Below are 13,919 nucleotides of genomic sequence, written 5' to 3'. Positions count from 1 at the left end.
CCATTTCTCTCTTTACTCCATTGAGCCAGGCTGTCCCAACCACACGGTCCTTACAGTACTTCACAGATTAATGAATTTCTCCTCCAAATCATATGTGAAATCATCTGTGGCATGTAGTACTCCCATGCTATGAAGCAGAAACACAGCCAGTCAGACCTCTGTCCTCAAAATTGTCTGGTGTATTATCTCCTACTCTGAGCCCAAGAAGCTGAGGATTCAGATGTGTTCAGGTCACTCTTTGGAGAAGTAATCTCATGTTAGACTTACAAGACTGTCCTCTTGCAGTGGCATCAGCCTTCAGTAGCCAGGATGTGCCAGCACTCACCCTTGTCCTTGCTGTCCTAGTGGGGAGAGCCAAGAAGGGCAGCGAGATGCAAAGCATCCTGTGAAGGCTTTGCTTTCAGCTCTGCCATTTGCCTGAGGATTTCACTTGCTGCTCATCTGCACAGCCACTCTGGAACTGTCTTTGCATGGATTTGCTCTGGCTGGTCTCAGAAATAGCAGGGTCTCTTCCATGTGCACATATGAAAAGTAAAATTGGAATGAGATACAGGAAGAACAGAGCAGACAGGTCCTCCTTTTCTCGTGGAGAATGCTGGAACAATTAAAAAAACCAAATCACAACTGCTTTTTTTTCTCTGGTCTGTTCTTCTTTGCCCCTATGGGAATGAGAAGTAAGCAGTGCTGATTGTCTTGTGCTTTTCAGTCTCCCACCTTTGACAAATATATCCTGGAGGGAATGGGCTATGGATGATTTTGCTGTATTGGAAGTAAACATTGTATCTGATTTTTTTTCCTACCAAACTTAAGGAATGCTTAAAGTATTGGCAGGTAAGATGAAAGACAAAGGAGTTTCCTGGTCAGTGATGGGCTCTTCCATGTCCTCTTTTGCATGGCTGACTTCTAGGTCAGCATTTGGGAAAACAAAGGCATCAGTAGTCAAAGGAGTGCATAGTGATGAAAGGAGAGCTAGACTTTCCCCTTGTAGTTCACGAGTTAACAAAATTTCTTCCGAATTACTCATACTGCAAAATTCTTCATTTTAAATAACTAGTATTTCTGTTAGTTATAAAAATGAAAGCAAATAGAAATGAAGAACAATTGTACTGAGAGAGCACCCTATTTTCTTAACCCATTAAATAAAGCTGATCCATCACTTGTCGAGGAGTTATTTACAGAAAAGGACAACAGAGGGAAATTTACACTCTGATTTCCACGTGTATTTGTTGTGTGGCAAGCAAAAAAGAATTTGCATGCAGATGCCATCAGTCTGTCATGTCTTGTAAACACTGTATTCCCCTAATAGCTCAGGAATTCAGAACAGATCTTGCAACTGGGTGGCATTTGGGCATATTTTGGGTATTCACCAATTTGACTCCAGTGCACAGTCTGGAATTTTCACTCCCAGAAATTATTACTTTTAATGTCAGATTGGATGCAACACTGTTTGCTCCTCCATCATAAAGACTGTGCCAGGACTTCCGCTATAAAATCTCTATGGCTAACAAGAAAACACAATTCAGCCAATATATTGTGCTCCTGGATAAGAACTGGGATGCAAGAATTCATCCTGGAAATTTTTATTTGCAACGAATGATACTAATTTCTCAGAGTGCAAAATAAAGCATGAAGTCCTTTTCCTCGAATGTTAGTTATTTTTTCTTTTTACAGCATTGTAGCAATCAGTTGTTCTAAATCTGATTGGGAAAAGAGAGGGACAGTAGAATGCAGCAGGCACCACAGTGCAATAACAGCATGTGCCCACTCCACTGCCAACTGGAGATCACCAGCTGATGAAGAGGAAGAGACAGGGCTGTAGAAACTGGAGTCAATATGTCATGCAATGGTAAATCAATTAATGAGATATTAACTTTGGGGTGGTTATAGTAATGTCTTTAATGCAGACCTCTCCGTTTTACATGGTTTTGACAGTGATAGCTGAATGCTGGCTATACAAGAAGAAAGTGGAAGCTGGTTATCAGTGCAATTATTTTATGGCACTGTTGGACTGGTTGTTGTGTTGTTTATGCCTAGGTGAACTGAAGTTTTAGTCTCAGACAGATTTCCATCTCCTCAGTGCCTGAACGCAGTGGCTAAGCCCAGCCTTAGGTAGGACTACATGTTCCCATCACTTCGGTGCTTCCTCGTGGCTGGAGTGCTCCTTTTGGTCAGGCAGATGGTACAGTATTTTGCAGAAGCTGTCCAGTGTGTCTGTGTTTTCCCTCTCATTACAGCTCCTGAGATGAAATTTCAGGAAGTGCCAAATCCAGCCAGGGCTCTATGTGATTAACAAGGGTGCTATCCCCACCACAGAGAAGAGCAAGAACTGTGGCAATTGCAGAGGTGCTTGGAGAGACCAAGAGAGTCAATGGTATGGTTAACTCTGAAGCTGTCACTCTGTAGAAATCATCTCTTCTGCCTAATGCAACCCTGTTACTTTGGCAGCTAGACAAACTCCAGCTGGAGGAAGCGCCTGCTTGGCTAAGAGAATACACCCACCTTCTGCAAAGTTACCAGAAATTAACATCAGAGCTTTAGATTTCTATAGATTTAGAGGGTCTTCTAAACGATGCCCGTAAACTCAATCCAACCAAAAAAATTACGAAGTAACTTCTTTGGCATTTCTTTTAATGGTTCGGTGGAATGCCTGGATGGGGAAAAGCATCTCTGGGTAATCTCCTTTTCCCAGCTCTTCCTCCACTGAAGCAGGATTATTACTGCTCTTACTCATTATAGTTTCTAAATGCACTGAGGATGTACTCCAAAATACACTGAAGTCAACACAAGCCCAAATTACAAAGTTATGTGGTTTTCTCAGTTCAAAATCATCCAGTGTCTGGCCTCAGTGTGCCAGGATATGTCCAGAATACTTGTTTTCCAAAACAGAAAAATTAACTTTAACATGAAACTTGGCACTGACTTCAAAAGAATTATCCCAGTCATCTATGTTCTGGCAATCCTTGCTTACAGCACAGTTTTAACATATGTTAAATTTTATGCTGATAGTTTGCATATCCTTATACTAAATAAATATGTACATTTATGTACACTGTGATGTAACAGTGATTTACGTCTCATGTGACCATCTGACATTGTTTCTCCTAGGAATGGCTGTATCCCCTCAGCATGATGGGGAAAATGCTATTTCAACCTAACAGAATATTTTAATTTCAGATAGTCAAAATGGTGTATCTTTAACATAAGGTTGTCTGCAATTTGTGGCATGGCTTTCATAAGTTTGCTAATTCCTTTGGGTTTTAATTAGAAACACTTCAGCTACATTTCCCTAAAACATGCAAATGCTGAGGCTCCCACAAATTGTATTATTAAGATGGTTTCTTAATTGATTTTTCTTTGGGAGCAATTTGGTTCTCTTCCATTTTATTGTGGCAAACACTGGCATTTGTCACTTCTACCAGTAACTGATGCTTTCTGCTTTAATAAATGCACATATTAGATGTTACTCTCTTTCTCTGCTTGATAGGTGTATAGTGCCAGGAAGAAGAAGGTCACAATGATGTTAAATTTGCTGCTAAGCAAAGGATCAGAGTGTAAATGAAATCTTGAAAGCTGGGAAATGAGAATGTGCAAGTGTAAATAATGTATTAATTATTGACAGCTAAGGGACTGAAGAGTTCTGGTTAGTAATGACATCTTCATTGTCACACTGCCTGACACTATCTCAGGTATTTTTATTTTAATAACAGGTTTTCCCCCCAAGATAGTAAGTATTTCAATTTACCAGTGTAACTATTGATATTTTTCTTTGGCTTTTTTTTTTTTTTTTATCTTACTGCAGTCTAAGTGCTTGGTTCAGGAGGGGATGAGGGAGAAGCAAATTCTTGTATTTTATTGTGGCAAGTGATATTAATATGGTACAAAAGAGATTTTTCTTATAATAAAAGAACACAATACTGAGGTGCAAAAGAAGATTCCACCTCATTGGATATTTATGGATATATTTAGATATAGTTTTGGAAAAGACATGTGATAGCTAAGGGCTCAGTTTTGCCAACAGGCCTTCTCAGCACTGACTAGTGCTTAATATATGCCAGAAGCAGAATTGATTTCACCATGGCTTTCCTGATCGAAACACTAGTTATGTTAAGGAAAGGTGTTTATGAGGTAAAAGGCTTTTAATAATCTGTACTTTCCAAGCATTACACTAAGTCTAAGAGTAGTAGTGAATTTTTAATATTTAAATTATTTTTATTACAAATTAGTGCAGAAAAAAATCCCATGATCCCAAAAAGGTCTTTGTATAATAACTGTTTGCATAAGGCTGCTAGATGTAAACAGCTAAGAGCTTTCAAATACTTTGATTTAAAATGAAAAGAAAAAAAAAAAAAAACAAACCAGAAACCAACCATCAAAACTAACAACAAATTTCCCACACCAAAAATACCTCCTGATCCTTGTTTGCCAAATGAGCTATGAACTTGTCTCCTCACAGCCCCCAGGCAAGGGGCTACATTGCCCTTCAGCAACCCTGTGCCACCTCCAGACCTCTGTTGGTCCCCAACTCTTGCTTTAATCCCCCTGTTGACTTTGCCCATAAATAGCAGGTTTTGTTTCTTCTGTAGGTGGAACACACATCAGTTTGAGGAGGCTTCAAGGCTTGGGCAGGCTCTGGGGAAAAGCAGTGGCCATGTGTTCCCTGGCTGGGAACCACGTGGTGCAATGTCCCTGGATAGCAGAAGGTGCTCCTGAGGGCTGGAGGTTAAAGAAAAGAAGAGGCAACTACTTCAGATGCTCTCCAGCCCTGTGATAATTGTCTTTGCTTTGATCTTAGTGAGGAGAGTTGGGTGGCAGCTTTCAGTAAAATCCTCTTTCTCCTGAAAAATGCAGGTTCTGGTCTATGGAATCGCCTAGCAAATTTCTGTCAGCCCTAGTGAATCAATAGAGTTGATAAATCCTGGTATGTTGAGAACTGGAAAAAGTGAAAATACAATTGCACTGCTTTCAAAACATTGTTTTGCTTGATTGCGTTGGAAAGATCTTCCATCTGAAAAAGTTTGAGTTCTTTGATTAACAAATATTAACGTTTTTACATAAGTTAAAATTAATGAACCGTTTCATCTGAAATTAATTTTCTACTTTTCATCTGAATAAAGCCTCTCTGGTTTTGGACAGCCATGTGCTACTGATTCCCTGGGCAGCAAGTGCTTGGGCCGTGTCCTGCGGGGTCGGTGTGTGCCCGGGAGCTGCCACCTGCACCCCTGCCCCTTGTGCTGGTGGTCTCTGTGGTGTGAAGAGCAGATCCGCATTGCAGGGATGTTCCCAACTTCACCACCTGCTTCCAGGGTGTTGTTATTTGCAGGTGCCAGCATCATGAGAGGAAAATGCAACTCGCTTTTTCCAAGTCTGTTGTTGTTTATAGAACATGTGTCTCAAACATTAAAAAATGCCATATGTGATGCTGAATATAGATCCTTCTTCCTCTGCCCAAGAATAGAACTTTATCAAAATGAAATTTCCTGCTCGTTTGAGCCAGTCTCCATAGCAACAGTACTGTATACCTGTGATGTACAGGCAGAAGCTGTTACAACCTCTGAACTAGGCAGAATGAGCTGTGCTCCATCCCCCTGTCACAGGCAGAAGTATCTCTCTCATGTATCCATGACATGTATTTCTATATGCTACCTGTGTGTGGTCCATATATACAATCCTTTTACTCAGAATTACCCTACTTACATTTGGTAACTAAATACAAATATGCTACTTACACGAAGTTATACACTTGCAGAAATTCAATCTATTCTTGTCCTGAGGGAAGACTTTCCAATGCAAACGTTACACAAAAATAAAAGCTCGTGCTTACATTTGCTTCTGTAAGAATTTCCTAATTCAAAAAATTCATAAAATGCCTCACTCTTGCAAGTCTGCCAACCTGTTAATAGTACACCATTAAAAGAAAAAAGCAACTGCATGCTGAATTATTTAAATATTATTTTAATAGTAAACTGGAAATAATTATGCACCTTTGGCTATCCAATATTGCAAATAGGCTATTGCTGTTCACTCCATAACTTTTAGTGAAATTGAACTCACCAATAAGAAACAAATGGTTGCATTTTAAAGCAACCTGAAATTATTTCCTCAGGTCATTCATAAGGTAGATCATTACAGAGAAATGTTTTCTTATGCAAATAAAAAATAGCTTGCTAATGCAATGGAAATTATACTTTAAGCTTCCTACATTTATTAGCTTGTTTAAGAAGAGGCAAACTTCAAAGAAGGATTTTATTTGAAATACATGCAGGGTAAAAATCTACATAAGGCTGGCTATTGCTCTCAGATATACAGTATATGCCTAAACATATAGATGAATTGTCGCTTTCTCTCTTCTGACATTTGTGCGTTCTTGTCTTTGCTTTCAAACCTGCCCTCTCTTCCCCTCTTAACTCAGCATTTCCCGTTTCTGAATGCAGGGCAAGCTGCAAGCAAAAGGAATGAAATATGATAGATGATGTATGCATCCTTGCAAAGTTCATTGCATCGGGTTGCCTGAATTTTTAATAACACTCCTTGATACACTGTGCTTGACTTTTTTTTCCCAGTGTTATTATATTCCTCATTTCTATGTCAGTGAAAATGGGGCTTCTTAGAGCAAAGTTTCTCATCCTTGTTTAGCAAATGGGTGGACAATGTTGTTTTTCTTTTGCAGAGGACAGAGAAGCCAGGGCCTGGAGACTCGCCCTTGTGCAGGCTGCAGTCAACACAGTGGTTTGGTAGCAGCTGGCAACAGGATGAAAAGGGAAGGGAACTGATCTTTTAGCCACACCTCGAGGACAGGAGGCAACTATCCCCAATATTTTTTGGTATTTGTAACAACTATTTGCTTTATTTTCTCTTTCTTAACTGTGGTTCTTTTGAGATTTTCTACTCGGAAATATCTGTCTTATATAAGCTGCTAATACTCTGCTTTAGGCAGAACACGGCGCTTGGAGCTTATGTAGGCTGATTTCAGGGAAACTAGCAGCATTATTGATTTTCATTGGGCTTATTAGGATCAGTGTAACATGCACTTTTGCTATACTAGATTGTATTTGGCTTTCATCATGAAATCTCATTACACTAAAAAGAAATGGAAACAAGTTATGCAAGTAAAAGATTTTGCAGGGTACTCTAATGAAATTACTCTGCGTCTGCAAAAACACACTTTGTATGTAGGTAATTTAAACCCTGAATGGTGCTGGTCAGACTGTTCTCATTTGCTTTTGAAAATTAAGAATAAATTCTCCAGTCTTAGTGGAATTATTTCAGATTTATGCTAACATAACTGAAGGTATAGCTTGGTCCTCGAAGTAGTTGTGCTGTCTGAATTCTGATGTTGAATCAATGATTTACTAGGAAACATGAGTCCCAGCTGTTTGCTTGCAGCTGGGATGGACGATATTACATTATAAAGGTGTGAAACACACGTGGCTGTGGGTGCACTCCTAGACCCCCGTCCAGGATGAGGAATGAACAACAAGCTTGTTTTTATCCTTTTTGCTCTTGTGGGATATCAGCTAGTTGCGATTTGCCTGTTAACATTGGTGGAGGAAACCTGAGCTGGCAGCACAGCGTATCTCCTCAGCACAGCATCAGAGGCATAAAGTCCCCCCTCCTGAAGCTCGGAGGAGATCTGGTTACCACCTCAGCTTCCCTCTTCTGAGACCAATTCACCAACAAAGCTCAGATGTCCAAACCCTGACTCTTCACCAGTATTCCTGTAGCTGCAGACAGTGCTGTGACTTTCTCATATTCTGCTGGCAGGGAGGAGGTTAAGTTGTTGTTATGATTCCTAGCCCATAAGTGCCTGGACTCTTTGGGGAGAGCAAAACTCCTCTGCTGTGTCCTGATGCCACTGAAATAATGCACTCAGGGCTGTGCAGGGCTGAGGATGGCAGCAATGCCCTCTTGCCCTCAGTGGAGTGGCAGAAAGCCTGGGGCTTGTCTCTGTGGGGCCAGACTTTGTCTCATGGCTTGTCAGCTTGCAGGATGTCTGTGGTTTGGTTTTGGGTTTTGTCGTCTTTTTTTTTTTTTTTTTTTTTTTAGCGCTTGAAATTGGCAGTAAGGAAAACATTTCTTCAAGTTCCATACTTACCCTATAAGAATGGATCAAGACTTTTGAGCTGTCAGAGAAAAAAATCATCCTTTGACATCTTTTAATGGTGCCTCTTAGAATAGCATCCTGATGGTCAGGATGCTTTTATTTTCACAGATGTCCTACATTTGCTGAAAGCAACATTCTTTTGAGAAAAGAATTTTGAAGAACTCTGAGAAGTAACTCTCAGGCTTCCTTTCCTAATACATTAGTGTATTTTCGATCATAGAGAAAAAGCTATGTAAGGTACCAACGTTAGCAGAAAGCACCCAGTTAAAAACCAGCCTACAGAATAGATGCTAAGAAGCACAAATTCAAGACAGAAACTTAGTTGGGGAGTACAAATTTTGCATTATTGACAGGCTATGTTTTAATGACATTGCAAAGTCAGCTCTTAGGCAGTCTTGAGTCATTCCCCATTGATCCGACGACATTGTGCTCTTCTACTTGGAATTGCCTACTGTTTTGGTGGGGTTTTATGGAGGAATTTTGATAGGGACTGATCATGTCCTAGACATGGAGGCTTTTTTTCCCCCAGAATTTCTCAAACTGCAGCAAAATCCTAAAGGGGAAGCTCTCCTGAATATCCATGTGACTGTCTTATCTTTTTCTGAAAAGGAGTCTCAAACTGCTGAACACACAGCTTTATGGAAAAGAGCTCTCCTGTGTTGCTGACAATTAGTACACTTTTCACTTGCAAAATGGTGCTTTTTGCTAATGCTACAGTATTGTAATCAAAAGCACCTAATCCAGCTGATTAAAAATTCCCTGTTGGGCTTTGCTGACCAAATGAATACAATTAGAAAGACATTTCAAGTGGGGGATTTCCTGCAAATACTGATATTCATATACTTTAAATTAAAATTATGAGAACTACACATCAAATGAAAAGAGGTCTTATTCCCTGATGCATCTCAGTGAGACCCATTGATGATATGAGGCAGGAGAGATTTTATTCTATAAGTAAGGTAAGCTCTTCACTCAGATAAGGTAAGCTCTTCACTCAGCTTTAGAATCAAATTAATTGTGTGATGAAAGCATTTCTTTTTGACCCCCTCTCAAAGAAACCTAGCAAAAAGTAAGTCCCTTAAATAAGTTCACTCATGTAGGGAATGGTAACAGGTGCTATGGGTTGCTGCTGAGATTTTGTTTGCCTAATATTAATCTAAAATAATTTAAATGGCATCTTAATAGCCTTGTTTTATGTCTCTTATTTTGATTTTAAAAATCAGCTCGTTCCCCTTAGTGCAGTTAATAGGGTCAGTCTGTGAGCCTGTGCTGGTTACCATGCCTTCAGTCATGTGGAATCCAAACAGCCATTATAATTTGTTTCTAAACAGATCAAGAGCTATTTACCATCTCAATGTTTTGTGCACAGCTGGGTGTCTGGCAAACATCCAATATCCATTAACATTTAAAAATTAGTCCCATAATGCATCTTTTCCGTGGCTTGAGGAGTATACACACTGACACATGTTGGGAACCAATTATATTTGCACCACCATTAGTCTGGCTGCATTCAACTTCCCAGTAAATGAGGGCTAATTTAGTTTCCAGAATGGTGTATCTTAAATTCATGCAATGACCTTAGCAAAAGCAGAGTATCTGAAGATTTAAAGAGGAAGGAAATGTTCTGAAAGAATAATGCTTCCTTTTTTTTTTTTCTGCCTGAACCATAAGAGTAGATTATTATATGACTGTTTCCAGTATCCATGCCTGGCCTTAAAACCAGACTCCTTTAATTCAATACTGCTACAGTTCATGAGCAGAATTTAGTTGGGAAGAAATCAGACTAATATGGTAAACTAGCACACCCTCCTTGCTCAGATCAAACCTGCTAATGGACCTCTTTATAATAGCAATTTAGACCTGCCTGTAGCACATCTAACTCTTTAGATTCCCAACTGATTTTAAGTATTCTATTTTCCTACCAGCAGGAAAATAAGAAATACAGATTTCACAGTAAGTGCTGTCTACATTGCTTGTGAAATATATTCTAACAATGCCACGCAAGTGAAACAACTTTCACAACTGACAGTTTGGCATAGAGGTTTAATGAAAATGGAGGAACACGAAAATATTTTGAGAAGTACATTTGCCAAACCTCTGCTGCTGTGAGAAATTTCTTCAGTAATAGGAGAGGTGAAATGGGATGTCTAGTTTGGTGGATGTGTGTGTAACACCTTTCCTTGCAGCGTGCCAGTGCAGCTCAGTAATCAGGTTCTAGACTGATTGGCTTCTGCTGCTGCTGACCGCTGCAACACACTGCACAAGGCTTATCTTACCTCACTTAGTCCATGTCATGCTGCTTTTTAAAGCTAAATTGCTCCTACAAACAGAACACTATTCTGCAGCCTTTTAGAATTCGGAGATGGTTTAAAAATAGCCTTTTTCCTTAACATTCATCTGAACCAGTTAGAAACTCAGGAAGGCAGGAATTTTCTAAATGGGCATAAAACAAGACAGTGGAGAGAGGCTCCAGGTAAGGAATCTACTTCCTCCTACAGCTGTGAACATCTGCAGTAACTGTCCTCTTTGCACAATTGTTTGAATGGAATTAGCTATAGGACTCTGTCTGGGATGAGGCTGCAGGTTTATAAGCAAGTCTATGAAAGTTTAATGTATAGAAATATTTATTTACATATGTTTAAAATGCAATATTTAATATATATATAAACTTGTTCTTTAGTTACATCCATATAGTTCAGAATTAGCCTTTGTCAAGTATTTCTTTATTGCATCAGCACCTTTTTCCTTTTACTTTTTGTGCAAGAAAGTATCTTTCAGTGAAATGGCTTATTCGTTGAAGTTGCCCTTTTGAAAAAGTTCACTGTACAGTCAGTATTTACAGATGCTGCTTAGAGTGTATTTCTCTCAAAACGCATGGCTTTTTCTTTTATTGCTTTCAGTGAAACCCATGCTTGTAGTCCCTAACAATAATACATTTTCATGCATCATTGGCAATACAAGGCTTCATTTAGACTATTGATTTACATTCTTATTGTATTAGGACTTGTTAGTGTTTCATACCTTCTTATGGTTTTGTGATTGACCTTTGCAGGTTTACAGTACATAAGCAATTAGCCAGTAATAGATTAAATTAATAAAGAAGATTCCTATCAAATTTTGGGGATTCACAAATCTATCATGTTATGGTACTGTCCATTTCTTTATTTATATTCCACACAGCTGCAGTTATAAGATGAAGTCCAAGTGCGGTAAATCCTCCTGAAGACTCTTGAGTTACATGCAGGAAGAAGATGATGCACGGCATGTTTACGATTTGCTGGGTATGTTGGGTAGGGATGAGAACTGGCAGGAAGGTTGAAATGTTTTTTTTTCCTGTTTTGACAGTCTCTTTTGTTTTTCAGCTGTGAGTTTAACAAAACAAAACTAGAGCTAATTTTAATTTTTAATTAAAGTCAATAGCTTATGTTCATGTTGATGTATTTGGTACAAAGAAGAATAAAAGAAAATACAGAGAAAAACTTGAAAGAGAAATGCATTTCTTCATCTTAATTATTTAGTTTCCAACTAAGAAACAGCTCTGCAGACGTCGATTATCCTTCAGGGATATCTTAGAAGAAGTGAGCAATTAGCTTGATTTTCTGTTGAATATGTAGCTTGTGACTCAGTATGTGATCTATTAAAAAGATGATTATTCCTTTTAAACTGTATCCTGATATACATGGAGCCTGTTGCTGAAGGTAAAAGTCAGCGGAGTAATCTAGTCCATCACAATGTGAGACACAGCCTTTCTGTCTTGCTACACAACAAACAGCAGTAATTTTAGGTCTCCTAAGGAGTGTAAGAGTAAGAGGAGGGTGATGCTCTCCTGTTTAAAGGCAACCTGGGATAGTGCTTAACACTCTCCACAGCTTTAAGCATGCTTTCCCTTAGAAGCAGAGTGTAAAAGAGCGGCAAAATTTCTCTGGTGGAAAAAAAAGTCTTGCACTAGTTTCTGTAGGAAAGCTGTGACTGTTCTGCCCCCAGCAGCCTGGAGTCACATACAAGGCTGTGAACAGAGATCAGCAGCTTGGGAAATACAGGCAACTCAGGGTGCAAAAGGCTGTGTAGAGCGGCAATAGATGGTACAGCTCACCCTGCAAGCTGTCCACCTTCCCTGGGAGCTCTGGCCCTTGCAGGATCAGTGCTGTGATATGCAGCACCACAGTGATGGCACAGACTGCACTGGGCACACTGGTAAGAAGCAAAGCAGTAACTGGAAGAAAGATTTTAAAAAGTTGTCTGATAAGCACATTTTCTAAATACCATCAGTGGTGCAAACTTGCCACTGCCACTGCCCCACTTTCAGATTGCTGCTGCTACTGGATAGCAAATGCCCAGACTGCAAAGCTAGAGTTTGTATGTCTGCTGGCACTTCTGTTGCATAGCTGGGTGGAACATATAAATTCACAAAAAGCAGAATGCACATTTTTGCAGTTCATGTGTTGGGGTTTTTTTGGTTGGGATTTTTTTGTTTGGTTGATTTAGTTTGCTTTGTGTGGTTTTTATTGCTATTACGACATTCAAATTCTACCACAGGGAGAAACTGGAGTGTTTGTGCTTAAAAATGAACTTCAGGTAAGTGACGTGCACGAAGGTGAAGCTTGCAAATGTACTGCCAGATTTCCTGTACACCTCAGTCCTGCTTTGAGCACCTCCATCAAAGTGTGCTCCTCCAAATACACACTGAGCGGATGCTCAACCCTTGATGAGCCTTAATTAGTAGGCACCTGTACTTCTGACATTGAAGCTCCCATGGTGTCTGAAATCTTGCTTCTGGTCATGTTTAGAAGTGCCACAGTCCTGTCAGGGCTGAGCAGTGTGCTACCTAACTTGTTCCTTCACCTGTAAGAGGAACGCAATGCCTTAATGTTCCATGACAGCAAAATCTGGGTCTCATCCCTTCAAGACCAGACTGCTCTGAATCCTTTCTGCACCTTCCCAGCATACTAATGGAAGGGAGGAGCAAACCTGAATTGTGCTGTCTTTCCCAGAATTGTGGCAGGATGTTGAATAATCCCTCCTTTGCCTTTTTGCAGCTAATTTCAAGGCTGTATAAAAGAGAGGACATCTCCCTGACCCTGTGCACCAGTGTGGCTGTTGCTAGTGTGGGCTCCCTCTGCTCCTGGCGTGGGTTGCTCCAGCCCACACATGGTAACAGCAGCTTGGCCTCCTCTGTCCCTGGTCCCATTGAGCACCCCGTGCACCTCCACTTCAGCCTGATGTGGGCTGCCCAGCCTAGGGAGCCATGAGATCCAGCTATTTGTCTGACTGGACACAAGTCTTTTTTCATGGATTACAGTTGAAGGTACAGCTCATCTATGTAAGAATAAATATAAAATAGACTTGTACACCTCATCCTGTATTTCTTTGCAGTAATTATACATCATGATAGCTACTGGTACAAAATAGCCTGTCCTCCTCAAAGATATATATATATAACAGAGGATAATCAAGGTGACACCTACTCTCTGCTTACACATAGCCCAGCAAAAACATCCCATGTGGTTTCCAGGGCTAGGTGCAGTCCAGAAGCAAATTAGGTATTTTCTTGTGGCCAGAAGCCCAGACTAATAAACTCTGCAGGCCTAACTTTTCATACAGATGGGTTGTGGCTTCCTGCATTGTGTTTCCATTTGTATAGAAAATTATGCTGGATCTGGCATTGCTGGATCTCTGCCAAGGCTAATCAGCCTATCCAGCCACACAATGACTCCTGAAGAGCTCCTTAGCTCCTTCCTGCATTGCTGTTCCCAGGGACAAGGAAAAGCCCAATCCTGGATCACAATATTTATTAGTTATAGCTTTATTTGAATTAATT

At 40.0% G+C, this 13,919-nt stretch overlaps 1 long non-coding RNA gene across 1 annotated transcript; it reads left to right on the top strand.

The window, feature by feature from the left end:
• The first annotated feature begins 1,314 nt into the window (after positions 1 to 1,314).
• Positions 1,315 to 11,543, top strand: LOC120322609. The gene is made up of 3 exons (XR_005562418.1): positions 1,315 to 2,371; positions 6,668 to 6,821; positions 11,282 to 11,543. It is a non-coding gene; the product is annotated as an uncharacterized LOC120322609 (long non-coding RNA).
• The last annotated feature ends 2,376 nt before the right edge of the window (positions 11,544 to 13,919 follow it).

This window comes from Pipra filicauda, unplaced genomic scaffold (genome assembly GCF_003945595.2).
Source record: "Pipra filicauda isolate LSUMZ 115617 unplaced genomic scaffold, ASM394559v2 scaffold135_size2527700_pilon, whole genome shotgun sequence".
Classification (NCBI taxonomy): Eukaryota; Metazoa; Chordata; class Aves; order Passeriformes; family Pipridae; genus Pipra; species Pipra filicauda.
The sequence above is the reverse complement of the archived record's forward strand: the minus strand, read 5'-3'. Positions and strand labels throughout refer to the sequence as shown.